The 20845-nt window shown below is 29.5% G+C and overlaps 1 protein-coding gene across 1 annotated transcript in view; it reads right to left on the reverse strand.

The window, feature by feature from the left end:
• The window catches only part of 5-ht7 (5-hydroxytryptamine receptor 7), a 245595-nt gene that overhangs the window by 98996 nt on the left and 125754 nt on the right, over window positions 1-20845 (reverse strand). The window lies entirely within an intron of this gene.

The raw sequence follows: 20845 nt of genomic DNA on the forward strand, positions 1-20845 counted from the left end.
TAAACAAATCTCGTGAAAATTCTTCAATATTCGAAGTTTACAGAGAAACTCGAATTAAGAGAAATTTTGTCTTGAAGCAATTAATTTGAGTCGCAAATGAATTCGTAAATGCTCGCCTGAATTTCACTTTAACATGCTGGAGGCTACTAGAAATTCCGATTTTCTCATGATGGTTTTATTCCTGGTTAAGGAATATACATATATATTTTTCGTAACGATTTGGAGGGAAATGAAAGGAATTTAAGCGGATGCCAATCTTTTCTTGATTTTTTAAAGATAGATTTTACGTAACGAAATTCATTATATGAAAGTAAGGAAATACCACTGGTGACTATAAAATTTTTGGGAGGTAAGATTGGTAAGTTAATAATACGTCAATCAATATACGTACGTACCTACTAATTTATAGTAGATAGTTTTATACTACATTTCGATACTTTTATTAAAATTTTATATAAACATTTATACTGACCAGCCAGTGTATTTACTAAAAACAAATAAATTTACTAAAATAAATTTACTAAATACATGTTACTCTTTGACTGTGACATGTACACCGATAAATCATTACCAGCCATAACATTTTTAAAGTAATCAAAATATAAAAATGAGGAGTGAATAAACGAAATAAAAGGATCAAATGAAAACGTCATTTCTCCCTTTCAAAATCATGTGACAACAAACAGGTCAAAAATAAGATACTGCCGCATTCGTGTAACATCTCGGAATAAAAATCACGGATAGTCAGGCAATTGCAGATTGTTCATTCTGTTCTGCGACAAATTATCCTTTCCGGTCAGCGAACCATCAACGGGTCAACACAGTGAACGCAACAGGGATTATTGCACGTTCATGGCCGCTGGCTTTCGCGGGAATTTTCCAAACGCTGTCACCGCCCCCTCCCGTTAATTCCCCGCTGAAACTTTCCCTTCTTTCGCTTGTTCAGTTTGATACAGTGCGATATATGTATGTATCTACAGTGGCTACAAAAAGTATTTAAACACCGTTGTATTTCTTGTAACGTCAACATATTAATTAATTTCAAGTACAAGATTCAAGTACATATTGCTTCTTACAACACTTTGTTCCCTTTCTTACAATATTTACCAAACTTTATAATATATTGTTTGCTTTCATTTCTTGATTAATTACTTCTATTTACTTTGGCATTTTTTCGTATGGTCTTACGAACTCGTATAGCTTGTTCATGGGATTATCCCTTAAAGCCTCCATTATTTCCTCCTCAAGTTAGACTCAAGTAGGTACATTAAATTTCATATTATTACATTTGATATTATGTATTACAAAGCTGTTATACTATGAAAATGAAACGTAAAACATAATAGATTGCACTTTGTTGGAAAGTGAGGGTATACAGAAATACTTTTTGTAGTCACTGTAGGCGGGAATATGCTGCAACATGGGCTCGCACGTTCACCGGAAATCAGTCAGAGTGCGGGCGTATGTATCAATAGGTGCGGAACGACTGTTCGAGTTTGGCGGACAAGATATTTTCTTGTGGGTGATACAAAATTACGAAGCAGTGAACAGTGGGGAATTTCTGCCAAAAACAAACCGTGTTTGAAGTGCCATGAAACTTCCGCTGTTGTAAAAAGAATGAAAGAAACTATTTTTGGATTGCTTCGGTTCTTTTTCGTAACTATTGATGGCACTAGTATTCATTGTGATTCTTTTGAAGGACATTTAAATGTCATCAGTTAGAAAAGTGATACACCTGATAAACCGTACATATGTATAAGTACGTATGTATATACATTTCATACTTTATTTCGCGGCCCATAAAATATGGCACAATGATAATACGTAGACTGCAAATGTTTGTGAGTTTATGAAAAAATTAAAAGCTCAAAAATTTACAACATGCATGTGACTCACACCAACACATAATATATATGTATATATAAAATACCCATAATAAAACATGCACTTACTAGTTGAAACAAATCCGTATTTAGGTTTTATTCCCTTAATCATTTTGATAGAAATATGAATTTGTATAAACACAGTCTAGTAATAAAAAAAGAAAAATAATTGAAAAGAAAAAAAAGAAAAATAATTTTTTATATTCATCACAAGGAGTAAAAAAAAAAAAAAAATATTTTGGAAATGTAAATACCTGTTTCTAACTTTTCAAGAGGCATTTCAACATAAGATTGACATATACAAATATGTCATGCATTCTATGGGTAGACACATCATGTTGCTACGTATTGTTATGTGTAGTTACATGTTGTTATATGTATCATGTTGTGAATTTACTAACTGTTGTTTCGTAATTTAACATATTTCAATATTCATAGTATAGGGTAAACTAGGGTAAGTTAATTGCTACATGGAAAAGTTATTGCGCAAACCCTAAGGTTAATTAGGAAGAAATTTTGTAAATTGAAGTTTTTTGCGGTAATGGTTTGAAGCGTTGAACATAGATTGTAAATTATTCTCTGGAAGTATCGGCTGAGAGTTTAGAGAGTATTGATCTGAACGGAGGTATAAGTTTAGTAACTTTCTTACTAAGTTATTTTAAACTCTCCTTTAATTAGTTACATGCTAGCGTTGGATAAAGCTTCAAATTTAAATGATTATATAAATTGTGTTTTGACGGTAAATTTGAAACAAAGTACTTTGAAGTAAAAACGTAAGTTACCAATTGAAAGACTTATCAATGCTTTCTGTTCAGTTTTTAAGAGAACATTCAATGAACGTGTAGAATGTAAATTCCAGAAATTGTATGTAACTTTTTAAATGAAACTAAACACGTAATACGGTAGACATTAGAAATTTAAGACATTACGGTAGACATTAGAATTTTAAAAATCTTCTGTGAGAGTGAAAGCCATAATCAACTCTTTAAATTTTCTTCTTTTAACTCTTGAGACTGTAGAATATTTATTATAATATTTAGTGGATAAAACAAATTTTTATCTAAATCGCATTTTTTTAGTTAGCTTTATAAGAGTGCGTAAACATCCGCAGTCTATTTATTACAAAATGTGACAGATATCGTACAGAGTATCATCCTTGTTTATCTTTCCAGGATTTGCAAATTTATTTCGAAACGACCAACGTCGAGCAAAAAGCAGCACGTTTTGTTCAAACAGCGTATAAGCTGTCAGTTATTGAAGAGATTTTCTGACTACGGGGATTTCGCTGTAATCTGTTCCTGCATTTCGCGTTCATTTTGCAAAGCTTCGAATCTCTGTTTTTATGATAGTAAAAATAGTAATTTCAACTTGGATAAAAACCTTAAAAGATAGCAGAGAAGGATTGAAAAACGGCGAAAGGTTTCAAGATAACAGTTTATCGTTTTGAAAGCAAGCGAAGTTTTTGTCTCGTGGATGCTTTGCTTTCGTAATGTTTCAGACGTATTTATTCAAGTACGATTTAGGAACGTATCATGGGAAGCAAATTATTATCAGAGGAATTTCAAATGCAACCATGGAGTTTCTGATTTTTAAGAAATATTCTTACAAAGGAAAAGGGATGAGAAAAGTCTACAAATCTACACAATGGAGAAAATGGAAATAATGAAACTGCAGTAATTTTGAAATTTCGGCATTTTATTGTTAGTTTATTACATCTCAGTATAAAACCTTCAAACAATAAAAGAAACGAAATTGGTGTTTCTTTGGATCATACATGTGTCATCTTTGCATATTCACATGAAGATTATGGGAAGAAGAAAGTAAAAGTATAATTTCGTTGATCTTTTCATTTTATCTCAATATAAAATATTGTAGTTGGAAATGGGAAAAACTTGTTAGCTCACACCAAAGTTATAATTGTTAAGATAAACAATATCAACATTTTTAATATTAGGTTGAATAATAAGTTCGCTCATGTTTATTCTTAAATGAGTATTTCAAGTATTGCTGTTCTTTTTAACGCAACTTATTTATCTCATTTTTCTTTAAATGTATAATTGCCATAATCTTTTATGATACCTTTTCTAATTTTAATCTACTATCTTTGCTTATATTTTTATTGTCTATAAATTTTCCAATATTTTTCTGAATATTGTGTTTCTTTTAGACTTTACATTATAAGCAATATCTATATGACAAAATTATTACTGTTCGAGACCATTGAAAAAGTAAGGATTTACGACACTGCTGAGGGTTTTAGGACCCTAAGAGGAGTTTAGAGCTGAAAAGAAGCAAACTTTTATCCTTCATCCTCATCTTAAGCTATCAACAACCGAGCAGATGCGCGAAATCAGTCGTCAATCGTTGTTGTCTTCCGTTTTATGAGAATCAAGCGTCATGTTCTGTCCGCCGTACATGACGGGCAGATGTGAAGAATCAATTCTCAAAAACTGACGTTCAATCAATCAATTCTTCCATCTGACGTCAAGCAAAGGTCGTTTTTTAACGTACAAAGGGCACAATCGCCAAGGAGCAGTCATCAAGAATAGGGTTGTTCCTCCGTCTTACGACAGCCCCAGATGGTGGGCACGACGAAGCAGATACCAACAGTCAATCGTAGAATACGGCTCATCTCTGTCTTACGAAGATCAACAGTAGTGGTCCAACCACTGGATACGACAGTCAATTACACATAGCCAGTCAAAGAACACGGTTCATCTCCGTCTTACGAAGTTTAAGAGTCGTGGTCTGACCGCCGGACACGACATAACAGTCGATGTCGTGTATTATATCTAGAAGGAACAGTCCTTTAATAGTCACGCATTGAATAAATTCATACAGTCCACTTTGTAATCAACTGTTTGGACTACAATTCCTTTCCTCCGTCAACCCGCTCACAACCGCGAGTGATCGGGTGTATACAATTACTTTACCAATTATATTAAGGCATATTAAATTCTATAAGAAAGTATAAACCTGTGTGTAGCGGCACTCGATAGCAAACTAGGCCTGGACGACGGCAGAGCACTGGTTAGCTCCGTTGGTTACGAAGGTTCAAGACCCAGGTTCACATCTCGGCACATATAGTTCGATTTTTCTTCCACGACATCTAAATAAGAAGAAAAGCAGCAGTACCTCATAGCGACCTATACACCAACAGCAGCATCACCACGACATATACCACACCTCAAATTGGTAACCCCGACGTGATCTACAGCGGAAGAGATGTAACCGTGATAGCGCTACCGAGACTTCGATCACCGCGAATTTAAGAGTATGGAAACTGGATCTACCACTACGACGAACACGAAACGGTCCTTCCGTCTTCAATGAACCTCGACGCCTCACTTCCGATCGACGCAAGCAGGTGAAGGCGGGATTTAAGACAATGACCGAGTAAGGAGTGATGCGGCCAACGAAAAGTCCATGGGCATTACCTCTGCACATTATACTAAAGAAGAACGGATGCCTACGACCGTACGATGAACGCCCACACCGTACCGACCGGTATCCACCGCCACATCAAATACTTCAAGCAACATCTGCACGGGATTAACAACAAGCGGCTGACGCTTTATGCCGCATCGAGGCGACAAATCCGCAGATGTCGAACTCTCGCAACCGCACACGAAAAACGACGAGCGAAGTCGTACAACTATACGTACAACAAAGAAGAAACGTTATCACTGGTAAGGGGGTACTGTAGCGGCACTCGACAGCAAACTAGGCCCGGACGACGGCAGAGCAGTGGTTAGCGGCGTTGGTTACGACGAATGTTCAAGACCCAGGTTCAAATCCCCGCACCCGTAGTCCGATTTTTCTTCCACGACACCTAAACGAGAAGAAAAGCAGTAGTACCTCACAGCGACCTTATACAACAACAGCAGCATCACCACGACATATACCACACATTATGTGTAATCTTTTTTATCGTGGATCGCTAAAATTGCGCATGTAAGTGGTTAATACAAATAACGAGAAAGTAACCCATTTAAATAATAAAGGAGGAAAAATACATGATATTCCGTATATACACAGAGATACGGAGAGATATGTAAACTAGAGTTCCATAAAAGTAGAAAAGAGGAGATTGTAGTGACCCTCGCTTAAAACATGACTCGAAACTTGACAAGTCACATTCTATCAAAGTTGAAAATACTTCGTCCGGTGAAAACATTGTTTGTTTATCACCATTTGAATGATAGACCTATTAATATCTTCCTCTAATAAATCAAAAATAGGCACTTTTTAATTGCAACAGGATTGATTCCATTGTCCGTATTCTCATTTCCTTTTTTGTAAAACTTCGAATAAACGTGAACAAATTTCATCATTTTGATACACAGGTTCTTTTTTATTTAAACACAGTTATAAAGTCCAATTGTAAATATCAGAGAAATGTTTCTGTATGATGTTTCAATATTTTGAACATTCTGTAGCAGAAGAGTATTCTTCTGTTGTCAATTCTGATATACATCAACATTCCTATACATTTTTATACGTCTAACAACGCTTCGATAATATGCGAGTAGAATTCATAGCTCAGACATTTCACGCGTTCAATTTCTACACGTACATATTATTCTTCAATAATAAGTACACATATAAGATTCAAATTATTCCTATAGATAAATGTAGACATTCAAATTCTTGTAATGCCACCATTGAAATATAGCAATTAAGAATAAACATAAATAAAACATTAGTGAAGAATTCAAGCGCAAAACGTATGCCTTTCCCCGTACACAAAATACTTGCATTATTAAAACATGTTATCGTTATCACATTTCTTATGATATAATATAATATATATATACATATATATATACACACATTGTACATACATATATATAATCTAATATACTTTATGAAATATATAACTAATAATAATACTTACAATATCTAGTAATCTAAACTAATTAACATTATCCTTCAAATAATTAATCTATATCTACTACAATCTATATCTCATTATAAATATCCATATAATACGAACCTTCCTTCACAAATATATGATAACCTTCTAATTGCATTGAAGTCCCATAATATTAAAGGTATAATTTATATGAATATCAATGGAGGGGACAAAGCTCAGGTGCAGATTATAATTATGATAAGGCTGAATCTTTTCAGATAGAACATTGTTGACACAAAACCTACAAACATATATGATACTATACAATTAACTTTGAAATAGCAACAAAATTGTACAATAGACTCATACTGTATCACAGTAACAAGAACTGGATGAAAATAACATGGTAGCGTGATTACGGTACATCGTATTACACTATATTAAGCAGACGTTATATAATATTACTACATAATGTACGTACATACTGTATTCCGTTATATCCGATTGCGTTAAATGTGTTACTTATATTATTACATAATAACACATTATACCATATTCCGTTATAATGAATTACGATATATCATATTACACTCTAACATATTACGTTATATTGTATTACGGTACAATGTATCACGTTATATAATATTATGTTCTATTGTAATACGATATATTCTATTACGTTATAACGTTTTACGTTATATAGTATTTCATTACATCATATTACGTTATAATGAATTATGCTATATAATACTACGTTACATAGTATTACGTTGTAACGTATAACGTTCTATACTATTACGTTATAATATATAACGTTATATAGTATTACGTGATATAGTATTACGACATAACGCATAACGTTATATGGTATTACGTTCTAACGTATAACGTTATGTGGTATTGCGTTATAATGTTGTATAGTATTTCGCTATAATCTATAACGTTATATGGTATTACTTTATAACGTTATATAGTATAACGGTATATAGCATGACGTTATATAGTATAACGCTATCATGTATAACGTTATACAGTATTACCTTATATAATATTATGTTATATAATATAACGGTATACAGTAGAACGTTTTATAGCATTATGTTATAACGTATAACGTTATATAATATTACGTTATAACGTATAACGTTATATAATATTACGTTATATAGTATTATGTTATATAGTACAACGGCATTTAGTATAACGATATATGGTATTACGTTGTAACGTATAACGCTATGCGGTATTACGTTATATCGTATAACGTTACATAGTATTATATTAGAACGTATAACGTTATATGATATTACGTTATATAGTATTATGTTATATAGTATAACGGTATATAGTATAGCGTTGTATAGTATTACGTTATAACGAATAACGTTATATAGTAAAACGTTATATAGTAATACGTTATATAGTATTACGTTATAACGTATAACGTCATATAGTATTACGATATAACGTATAACGTTATATGGTATTACCGTATAATGTTATATAGTATTTCGTTATAACGTATAACGTCATATGGTATTACTTTATAACGTTATATAGTATAACGGTATATAGCATTACGTTATATAGTATTACGAGATAACGCATAACGTTATATGGTATTACGATATAACGCATAACGTTATATGGTATTACGTTCTAACGTATAACGTTATGAGCTATTACGTTATAATGTTAGATAGTATATCGTTATAACGTATAACGTTACATGGTATTACTTTATAACGTTATATAGTATAACGGTATATAGCATGACGTTATATAGTACAACGCTATTATGTATAACGTTATATAGTATTGCTTTATATAATATTATGTTATATAATATAACGGTATACAGTAAAACGTTTTATAGTATTACGTTATAACGTATAACGTTATATGATTATACGCTGTTACGTATAACGTTACATAGTATTACGTTAGAACGTATAACGATATATGGTATTACGTTATACGTTATAATGTTATATACTATTACGCTATTACGTATAACGATATATGGTATTACGTTATATAGTATTACGTCATAACGTATAACGTTATATAGTATTACGCTATTACGTATAGCGTAATATAGTATTAGGTTATAACGTGTAACGTTGTATAGCATTAATCTGTTACGTATAACGTTATATGGTATTATGTGGTAACGTATAACATTGTATGGTATTACATTATAAAGTATAACGTTACATAGTGTTACGTTATAACGTATAACGTTATATATCTTATAACGTTGTATACTATAACGCTATTACGTTTAACGCTATATGGTATTACTATATATAACATTACGATATATAGTATAACGCTATATAGTATAACGTTGTATAGTATTACGTTATAACGTATAACGCTTAATGGAATTACGATGTTACGTATAACGTTATATAGTATAACGTTATATAGTAATACGTTATATATTATTACGTTATAACGTACAACCTTATGTGGTAATACGTTATAGCATATAACATTATATAGAAATACGCTATAACGTATAACGTTATATAGTATTACGTTATATAGTATTATGTTATATAGTATTACATTATAACGTATAACGTTATGTAGTATAACGTTATATAGTAATACGTTATATAGTACTACGTTATAACGTATAACGTTGTATAGTATTACGTTATAACGTATAACTTAAAGTAGTTAAACGATATATAGTAATACGTTATATAGAACTACGCTATCACGTATAACGTTATATGTTATTACGTTATATAGTATTACGTTATAACGTATAACGTAATATAGTATAACGGTATATAGCATAACGTTATGTAGTATTACGCTATGACGTATAACGTTGTATAGTATTACGTTATAACGTATAACGTTATGAAGTAAAACGTTATATAGTAATGCGTTATATGGTACTACCCTATTACGTATAACGTTATATGGTATTACTATATATAACATTATGTTATATAGTATAACTCTCTACAGAATAACGTTGTGTAGTATTACGATATAACGTACAACGTTATGTAGTAAAACGTTAGATAGTAATACGTTATATAGTACTACGCTACCACGTACAGCGTTATATGGTATTACGTTATAGCGTATAAGGTTATAGAGTGTTACGTTATGACGTATAACGTTATATAGTATTGCGTAATAAGGTGTAACGTTATATGGTATTACGTTGTAACGTATAACGTTATATAGTATTACATTATAACGTATAACGTTACATAGTCTTACGTTATAACGTATAACGTTATATGGTACTACCCTATTACGTATAACGTTATATGGTATTACTATATATAACATTATGTTATATAGTATAACTCTATACAGAATAACGTTGTGTAGTATTACGATATAACGTACAACGTTATGTAGTAAAACGTTAGATAGTAATACGTTATATAGTACGACGCTACCACGTACAACGTTATATGGTATTACGTTATAGCGTATAACGTTATAGAGTACTACGTTATGACGTATAACGTTATTTAGTATTACGTAATAAGGTATAACGTTATATGGTACTACGATATAACGTATAACGTTATATAGTATTACGTGATAAGGTATAAGGCAATATAGTATTACCTTATAATGTATAACGTTATATAGTATAATGTTATATAGTATTATGTTATATAGTATAACGGTATATAGCATAACGTTATATAGGACTACGCTATCACGTATAACGTTATATAGTATTACGTAATATAGTATTATGTTATATAGTATTACGTTATAACGTACAACGTTATATGGTGCTACGCTATTACGTATAACGTTATATAGTATTACGATATAACGTATAACCTTATATGCTATTACGTATTAACGTATAACGTTATATGGTTTTACGCTGTTAGGTATTACGTTATATAGTATTACGTTATAACGTATAACGTTATATTGTATTACTATATAACGTATAACGTTACATGTGAATACGTTATATCATATTATGTTATATAGTATAACGATATATGGTACCTTACGGTGTAACGTTATATAGTATTACGTTATATGTTATTATGTTATATTGTATAACGGTAAATAGCATAACGTTATATAGAACTACGCTATCACGTATATCGTTATATGGCATTACGTTATAACGTATAACAGAATATTGTTATTAGGTTATAACGTATAACGTTATATGGTATTACGTTATATAGTATTACGTTATAACGTACAACGTTATATGGTGCTACGCTATTACGTATAACGTTATATAGAACTACGCTATCACGTATATCGTTATATGGTATTAGGTTATAACGTATAACGTTATATTGTATTACTATATAACGTACAACAATACATGTTAATACGTTATATCATATTATGTTATATAGTATAACGATATATAGTACATGTCGGTTTAACGTTATATAGTATTACGTTATATGTTGTTATGTTATATTGTATAACGATATATAGCATGATGTTATATAGAACTACGCTATCACGTGTATCGTTCTATGGTATTACGTTATAACGCATAACAGAACATAGTATTAGGTTATAACGTATAACTTTATATAGTATTGCGTAATAAGGTATAACGTTATATAGTATTACGTTATAACGTATAACGTTATATAGTATTACGTAATAAGGTATAACGTTATATGGTTCTACGATATAACGTATAACGTTATATAGTATTACGTTATAACGTATAACGTAATATAGTATAACGGTATATAGCATAACGTTATGTAGTATTACGCTATGACGTATAACGTTGTATAGTATTGCGTTATAAAGTATAACGTTATGTAGTAAAACGTTAGATAGTAATACGTTATATAGTACTACGCTACCACGTACAACGTTATATGGTATTACGTTATAGCGTATAACGTTATAGAGTACTACGTTATGACGTATAACGTTATATAGTATTACGTAATAAGGTATAACGTTATATGGTACTACTATATAACGTATAACGTTATATAGTATTACGTGATAAGGTATAAGGCAATATAGTATTATATTATAGTGTATAACGTTATATAGTATAATGTTATATAGTATTATGTTATATAGTATAACGGTATATAGCGTAACGTTATATATGACTACGCTATCACGTATAACGTTATATAGTATTACGTTATATAGTATTATGTTATATAGTATTACGTTATAACGTACAACGCTATATGGTGCTACGCTATTACGTATAACGTTATATAGTATTACGATATAACGTATAACCTTATATGGTATTACGTATTAACGTATAACGTTATATGGTTTGCGCTGTTACGTATTACGTTATATAGTATTGCGTTATAACGTATAACGTTATATAGTATTGCGTTATAACGTATAACGTTATATAGTATTACGTTATAACGTAGAACGTTATGTAGTATTACGTTATAATGTATAACAGAACATAGTATTAGGTTATAACGTATAACGTTATGTGGTATTACGTTATATAGTATTACGTTATAACGTATAACGTAATATAGTATAACGTCATATAGCATATCGTTATGTAGTATTACGCTATGACGTATAACGTTGTATAGTATTACGTTATAACGTATAACGTTATGAAGTAAAACGTTATATAGTAATGCGTTATATAGTACTACGTTATAATGTATAACATTATATAGTATTACGTTATTACGTATAACTTTATATAGTATTGCGTAATAAGGTATAACGTTATATGGTATTACGTTGTAACGTATAACGTTATATAGTATTACATTATAACGTATAACGGTACATAGTGTTACGTTATAACGTATAACGTTATATGGTACTACCCTATTACGTATATCGTTATATGGTATTACGTTGTAACGTATAACAGAATATAGTATTAGGTTATAACGTATAACGTTATATAGTATTACGTTATAACGTAGAACGTTATATAGTATTACGTTATAACGTATAACGTTATATGGTACTACCCTATTACGTATATCGTTATATGGTATTACGTTGTAACGTATAACAGAATATAGTATTGGGTTATAACGTATAACATTATATGGTATTACGTTATATAGTACTACGTTATAATGTATAACATTATATAGTATTACGTTATTACGTATAACTTTATATAGTATTGCGTAATAAGGTATAACCTTATATGGTATTACGTATTAACGTATAACGTTATATGGTTTTGCGCTGTTACGTATTACGTTATATAGTATTGCGTTATAACGTATAACGTTATATAGTATTACGTTATAACGTACAACGTTATATAGTATTACGTTATAACGTATAACAGAACATAGTATTAGGTTATAACGTATAACGTTATATGGTATTACGTTATATAGTATTACGTTATAACGTATAACGTAATATAGTATAACGTCATATAGCATATCGTTATGTAGTATTACGCTATGACGTATAACGTTGTATAGTATTACGTTATAACGTATAACGTTATGAAGTAAAACGTTATATAGTAATGCGTTATATAGTACTACGTTATAATGTATAACATTATATAGTATTACGTTATTACGTATAACTTTATATAGTATTGCGTAATAAGGTATAACGTTATATGGTATTACGTTGTAACGTATAATGTTATATAGTATTACATTATAACGTATAACGGTACATAGTGTTACGTTATAACGTATAACGTTATATGGTACTACCCTATTACGTATAACGTTATATGGTATTACTATATATAACATTATGTTATATAATATAACTCTATACAGAATAACGTTGTGTAGTATTACGATATAACGTACAACGTTATGTAGTAAAACGTTAGATAGTAATACGTTATATAGTACTACGCTACCACGTACAACGTTATATGGTATTACGTTATACCGTATAACGTTATAGAGTACTACGTTATGACGTATAACGTTTTATAGTATTACGTAATAAGGTATAACGTTATATGGTACTTCGATATAACGTATAACATTATATAGTGTTACGTTATAAGGTATAAGGCAATATAGTATTACGTTATAGTGTATAACGTTATATAGTATAATGTTATATAGTATTATGTTATATAGTATAACGGTATATAGCGTAACGTTATATAGGACTACGCTATCACGTATAACGTTATATAGTATTACGTTATATAGTATTATGTTATATAGTATTACGTTATAACGTACAACGTTATATGGTGCTACGCTATTACGTATAACGTTATATAGTGTTACGTTACAACGTATAACGTTATATAGTATTACCTTATAACGTATAACGTTATATACTATTACGTTTTATAGTACTACCTTATAACGTATAACGGTATATAGTATTCCGTTATATAGTATTATGTTATATAGTATTACGTTATACCGTACAACGTTATATGGTGCTACGCTATTACGTATAACGTTATATAGTATTACGATATAACGTATAACGTAATATAGTATAACGGTATATAGCATAACGTTATCCAGTATTACGCTATGACGTATAACGTTGTATAGTATTACTTTATAACGTATAACATTACATAGTGTTACGTTATAACGCATAACGTTATACGGTACTACGATATAACGTATAACGTCATATAGTATTCCGTGATAAGGTATAAGGCAATATAGTATTACGTTATAGTGTATAACGTTATATAGTATAATGTTACATAGTATTATGTTATATAGTATAACGGTATATAGCATAACGTTATATAGGACTACGGTATCACGTATAACGTTATATGGTACTACGCTATTACGTATAACGTTATATAGTATTACGTTATAACGTATAACGTTATATAGTAATACGTTATAACGTATAACCTTATATGGTATTACGTATTAACGTATAACATTATATGGTTTTGCGCTGTTACGTATTATGTTATATAGTATTACGATATAACGTACAACGTTATGTAGTAAAACGTTAGATAGTAATACGTTATATAGTACTACGCTACCACGTACAACGTTATATGGTATTACGTTATAGCGTATAACGTTATAGAGTACTACGTTATGACGTATAACGTTTCATAGTATTACGTAATAAGGTATAACGTTATATGGTACTTCGATATAACGTATAACGTTATATAGTATTACGTGATAAGGTATAAGGTAATATAGTATTACGTTATAGTGTATAACGTTATATAGTATAATGTTATATAGTATTATGTTATATAGTATAACGGTATATAGCGTAACGTTATATAGGACTACGCTATCACGTATAACGTTATATAGTATTACGTTATATAGTATTATGTTATATAGTATTACGTTATAACGTACAACGTTATATGGTGCTACGCTGTTACGCATAACGTTATATAGTATTACGATATAACGTATAACCTTATATGGTATTACGTATTAACGAATAACGTTATATGGTTTTGCGCTGTTAGGTATTACGTTATATAGTATTGCGTTATAACGTATAACGTTGTATAGTATTACGTTATGACGTAGAACGTTATATAGTATTACGTTATAACGTATAACAGAACAAAGTATTAGGTTACAACGTATAACAGAACATAGTATTAGGTTATAACGTATAACGTTATATGGTATTACGTTATAACGTATAACGTTATATAGTGTTACGTTTTATAGTACTACCTTATAACGTATAACGGTATATAGTGTTCCGTTATATAGTATTATGTTATATAGTATTACGTTATAACGTACAACGTTTTATGGTGCTACGCTATTACGTATAACGTTATATAGTATTACGATATAACATATAACGTAATATAGTATAACGGTATATAGCATAACGTTATGCAGTATTACGCTATGACGTATAACGTTGTATAGTATTACTTTATAACGTATAACGTTACATAGTGTTACGTTATAACGCATAACGTTATACGGTACTACGATATAACGAATAACGTTATATAGTATTACGTAATAAGGTATAACGTTATATGGTACTACGATATAACGTATAACGTTATATAGTATTACGTGATAAGGTATAAGGCAATATAGTATTACGTTATAGTGTATAACGTTATATAGTATAATGTTATATAGTATTATGTTATATAGTATAACGGTATATAGCATAACGTTATATAGGACTACGCTATCACGTATAGCGTTATATGGTACTACGCTATTACGTATAACGTTATATAGTATTACGTTATAACGTATAACGTTATATAGTAATACGTTATAACGTATAACCTTATATGGTATTACATAATAACGTATAACGTTATATGGTATTACGTTATATAGTATTACGTTATAACGTATAACGTAATATAGTATAACGGTATATAGCATAACGTTATGTAGTATTACGCTATGACGTATAACGTTGTATAGTATTACGTTATAACGTATAACGTTACATAGTGTTACGTTATAACGTATAACGTTATATGGTACTACTCTATTACGTATAACGTTATATGGTATTACGTAATAAGGTATAACGTTATATGGTACTACGATATAACGTATAACGTTATATAGTGTTACGTAATAAGGTATAACGTTATATGGTACTACAATATAACGTATAACGTTATATAGTATTACGTGATGAGGTATAAGGCAATATAGTATTACGTTATAACGTACAACGTTATATGGTGCTACGCTATTACGTATAACGTTATATAGAACTACGCTATCACGTATATCGTTATATGGTATTACGTTATAACGTATAACAGAATATAGTATTAGGTTATAACGTATAACGTTATATAGTATTACGTTATAACGTAGAACGTTATATAGTATTACGTTATAACGTATAACGTTATATTGTATTACTATATAACGTACAACAATACATGTTAATACGTTATATCATATTATGTTATATAGTATAACGATATATAGTACATTACGGTTTAACGTTATATAGTATTATGTTATATAATATAACGGTATATAGCATGACGTTATATAGGTCTACGCTATCACGTATATCGTTCTATGGTATTACGTTATAACGTATAACAGTACATAGTATTGGATTATAACGTATAACGTTATATGGTATTACGTTATATAGTATTACGTTATAACGTATAACGTAATATAGTATAACGGTATATAGCATAACGTTATGTAGTATTACGCAATGACGTATAACGTTGTATAGTATTGCGTTATAACGTATAACGTTATGAAGTAAAACGTTATATAGTAATGCGTTATATAGTACTACGTTATAATGTATAACATTATATAGTATTACGTGATTACGTATAACTTTATATAGTATTGCGTAATAAGGTATAACGTTATATGGTATTACGTTGTAACGTATAACGTTATATAGTATTACCTTATAACGTATAACGTTATATACTATTACGTTTTATAGTACTACCTTATAACGTACAACGGTTTATAGTATTCCGTTAAATAGTATTATGTTATATAGTATTACGTTATAACGTACGACGTTATATGGTGGTACGCTATTACGTATAACGTTATATAGTATTACGTGATAAGGTATAAGGCAATAAAGTATTACGTTATAATGTATAACGTTATATAGTATAATGTTATATAGTATTATGTTATATATTATAACGGTATATAGCATAACGTTATATAGGATTACGCTATCACGTATAGCTTTATATAGTATTACGTAATAAGGTATAACGTTATATGGTACTACGATATAACGTCTAACGCTATATAGTATTACGATATAAGGTATAAAGTAATAGAGTATTACGTTATAACGTATAACGTTATGTAGTATAACGTTATATAGTATCATGTTATGTGGTATGGTGGTATATAGTATAACGTTATATAGGACTACGCTATCACGTATAACGTTATATGGTACTACGCTATTACGTATAACGTTATATAATATTACGTTATAACGTATAACGTTATATAGTATTACGTTATAACGTATCACGTTATATTGTATTACTATATAACGTACAACGTTACATGTTAATACGTTATATCATATTATGTTATATAGTATAACGATATATAGTACATTACGGTATAACGTTATATAGTATTACGTTATAACGTATAACAGAACATAGTATTAGGTTATAACGTATAACGTTATATGGTATTACGTTATAACGTATAACGTTATATAGTGTTACGTTACAACGTATAACGTTATATAGTATTACCTTATAACGTATAACGTTATATACTATTACGTTTTATAGTACTACCTTATAACGTATAACGGTATATAGTATTCCGTTATATAGTATTATGTTATATAGTATTACGTTATACCGTACAACGTTATATGGTGCTACGCTATTACGTATAACGTTATATAGTATTAGGATATAACGTATAACGTAATATAGTATAACGGTATATAGCATAACGTTATGTAGTATTACGCTATGACGTATAACGTTGTATAGTATTACTTTATAACGTATAACGTTACATAGTGTTACGTTATAACGCATAACGTTATACGGTACTACGATATAACGAATAACGTTATATAGTATTACGTAATAAGGTATAACGTTATATGGTACTACGATATAACGTATAACGTTATATAGTATTACGTGATAAGGTATAAGGCAATATAGTATTACGTTATAGTGTATAACGTTATATAGTATAATGTTATATAGTATTATGTTATATAGTATAACGGTATATAGCATAACGTTATATAGGACTACGCTATCACGTATAACGTTATATGGTACTACGCTATTACGTATAACGTTATATAGTATTACGTTATAACGTATAACGTTATATAGTAATACGTTATAACGTATAACCTTATATGGTATTACATAATAACGTATAACGTTATATGGTATTACGTTATATAGTATTAAGTTATAACGTATGACGTAATATAGTATAACGGTATATAGCATAACGTTATGTAGTATTACGCTATGACGTATAACGTTGTATAGTATTACGTTATAACGTATAACGTTACATAGTGTTACGTTATAGCGTATAACGTTATATGGTACTACTCTATTACGTATAACGTTATATGGTATTACGTATTAGCGTATAACGTTATATGGTTTTACTATATAACGTATAACGTTACATGTGAATACGTTATATCATATTATGTTATATAGTATAACGATATATGGTACATTACGGTGTAACGTTATATAGTATTACGTTATATGTTATTATGTTATATTGTATAACGGTAAATAGCATGACGTTATATAGAACTACGCTATCACGTAAATCGTTATATGGTATTACGTTATAACGTATAACAGAATATAGTATTAGGTTATAACGTATAACGGTATATAGCATAACGTTATGTAGTATTACGCTATGACGTATAACGTTGTATAGTATTACGTTATAACGTATAACGTTACATAGTGTTACGTTATAACGTATAACGTTATATGGTACTACTCTATTACGTATAACGTTATATGGTATTACGTAATAAGGTATAACGTTATATGGTACTACGATATAACGTATAACCTTATATGCTATTACGTATTAACGTATAACGTTATATGGTGTTACGCTGTTAGGTATTACGTTATATAGTATTACGTTATAACGTATAACGTTATATTGTATTACTATATAACGTACAACAATACATGTTAATACGTTATATCATATTATGTTATATAGTATAACGATATATAGTACATTACGGTTTAACGTTATATAGTATTACGTTATATGTTGTTATGTTATATTGTATAACGGTATATAGCATGATGTTATATAGTACTACGCTACCACGTACAACGTTATATGGTATTACGTTATACCGTATAACGTTATAGAGTACTACGTTACGACGTATAACGTTTTATGGTGCTACGCTATTACGTATAACGTTATATAGTATTACGATATAACGTATAACCTTATATGGTATTACGTATTAACGAATAACGTTATATGGTGCTACGCTATTACGTATAACGTTATATAGTATTACGATATAACGTATAACCTTATATGGTATTACGTATTAACGAATAACGTTATATGGTTTTGCGCTGTTAGGTATTACGTTATATAGTATTGCGTTACAACGTATAACGTTATATAGTATTACGTTATGACGTAGAACGTTATATAGTATTACGTTATAACGTATAACAGAACATAGTATTAGGTTATAACGTATAACAGAACATAGTATTAGGTTATAACGTATAACGTTATGTGGTATTACGTTATAACGTATAACGTTATATAGTGTTACGTTTTATAGTACTACCTTATAACGTATAACGGTATATAGTATTCCGTTATATAGTATTATGTTATATAGTATTACGTTATAACGTACAACGTTATATGGTGCTACGCTATTACGTATAACGTTATATAGTATTACGATATAACGTATAACGTAATATAGTATAACGGTATATAGCATAACGTTATGCAGTATTACGCTATGACGTATAACGTTGTATAGTATTACTTTATCACGTATAACGTTACATAGTGTTACGTTATAACGCATAACGTTATACGGTACTACGATATAACGAATAACGTTATATAGTATTACGTAATAAGGTATAACGTTATATGGTACTACGATATAACGTATAACGTTATATAGTATTACGTGATAAGGTATAAGGCAATATAGTATTACGTTATAGTGTATAACGTTATATAGTATAATGTTATATAGTATTATGTTATATAGTATAACGGTATATAGCATAACGTAATATAGGACTACGCTATCACGTATAACGTTATATGGTACTACGCTATTACGTATAACGTTATATAGTATTACGTTATAACGTATAACGTAATATAGTAATACGTTATAACGTATAACCTTATATGGTATTACATAATAACGTATAACGTTATATGGTATTACGTTATATAGTATTAAGTTATAACGTATAACGTAATATAGTATAACGGTATATAGCATAACGATATGTAATATTACGTTATGACGTATAACGTTGTATAGTATTACGTTATAACGTATAACGTTACATAGTGTTACGTTATAACGTATAACGTTATATGGTACTACTCTATTATGTATAACGTTATATGGTATTACGTAATAAGGTATA

Source organism: Bombus fervidus, chromosome 1 (assembly GCF_041682495.2).
Source record: "Bombus fervidus isolate BK054 chromosome 1, iyBomFerv1, whole genome shotgun sequence".
Lineage (NCBI taxonomy): Eukaryota > Metazoa > Arthropoda > Insecta > Hymenoptera > Apidae > Bombus > Bombus fervidus.